The following is a 1791-nucleotide window of genomic DNA, read 5'->3' on the forward strand; positions in this document are numbered from 1 at the left end:
TAGAAAATGTTTTTTTGTCCATTTTAACACTATATTCTTATAAGTGGTAAAAGCGGATTTTTCCCCCCAAAGTGCTTTCATTTTCTTCCATGTTACCTACTGTAATTTTGGGCAAATGTGCAATATAATCCAATTTATGTGCAAGCATGATCATTAGGGTGGTTGTCAAGCTGATTTTTTTTGTGTGTGTATGACTTTAAGCAATTTCAGGCCGATTTGTTGGTTTCCTGCTCAACATGACATACCAACACTAAATGTTGAATATCTCAACAACCACAAGGACCATATACATAGAAATGGTATCAAATGAAAGCCAACAATCATGGGCTGTCTGCAGAAGTGTCAGAATGAACATGTATTCTACAGTACAGTGTAAGAGAACAGAACTAGAACATGAAAAAAACAATCTTCACCTAAAGAGAACCAGTTTTCAAAGTGAATATCAGCTTGGAAATGTAACATAGCATCCCAAATCCTCTATCAATCAGTACCCCTATCTATGGGAATGAGTCAAGCCAAGTTTAAAGCTTGTAGGGAGAGACAGTGCAATGCTGCACAAGTTGTAATTCTTTAATGTCAAGGCAGCAATGTAGAACTGTAGATGGTGGTCTATGGTGCTATTTGACTTCATTAATGTACCAGGTTGTAACACAAATTATATTTAATTTACATATCACTATAGTTATTAATTCTATCCTAACATAACTGCTCTCTCACTTCTTTAGGGTAAGGGGTTAGTAACAAGTTAGTAGTAATAACTAGTCTTTAGTTATTAGTTACTAGCACTTACCACCTGACTAGAACTGACTCTCGGTTGTTTAAAAAACAGCACTCACTGATGCACTTATTCTTATTGTAGCTTTTTAAAATGGTCCTATAAGTGTTGTTGAGAGAATTGCTTTAAAAAGCTTAAACTGTTAACCATGTTGTTAGTTGCTTGGTTAAAAATGCATCAGCCAAATGTAATGTAATGTAATAACTAATAGCTGTATGGCAAAGGTATGTTTTTCCCCATCCAAGCAGTGACACTCAGGAAGGCAGCCAACAGAAGGCACCCAGGGACCATGTCTATGTGCTTAATCTGAGTCCTGGTCAGGGACACAAAAGAAGAGTTTACAGTTTTGAAAATGAATACCTTCCCAATACAAAACATGCATGCATGCATCCAAGGGCATAATATAAATCTAATCTACAAAACAGAAAAAACAATATCATGCCAAATAATCTGAAACAATGTAGTTGCATATAATGTGGCAAAACTCAATAATAATGATGCGAGTACCTGTATTCTTGCACTGAGCTGCACAGGCACATCCACATGCCCCACTACAAAATATTCCACTTTTTTGACATTGCCTGGTACTGCACTGACTTCCACTTTCCTTGCATCCACATATCGTCAGCTCCAAGCACCTGGCCTGTACAGGTTCTTTGGTTAAAAGCTGGGGGACAAGCATTCCATCCTTCATGTGCCAATCACAACTGGTTGGTAAGGGATGGGTCACTGGTGACTGTTTCCACTGAGTTGGTGGTAAAGTATCCACATTGGCTTTCACTTTCAAAAACAGGGCACAGCGAAAATCATGGATTAAAGTACTGTTTGCTTTTGGATCATACAGTTTTCAGACAAACTGTTCAGCTGAGGATATAATAGCTGGACTTGGTACTTCATCCTCACCAAAGTTGTGGAGAAGATGAGGGCACTGCTGGCACACTTTCCACGCCATCCTTTTTCATATTCCAGTGAACTGACTGGTAGTGTCACATCCAGTGATGGCATGAAATGCCAAC

The sequence above is a fragment of the Alosa pseudoharengus genome, unplaced genomic scaffold (genome assembly GCF_046254945.1).
Source record: "Alosa pseudoharengus isolate Yale_2024_CS ecotype anadromous, Long Island Sound unplaced genomic scaffold, YU_APseudo_1.1 YU_APseudo_1.1_scf_5, whole genome shotgun sequence".
NCBI lineage: Eukaryota > Metazoa > Chordata > Actinopteri > Clupeiformes > Clupeidae > Alosa > Alosa pseudoharengus.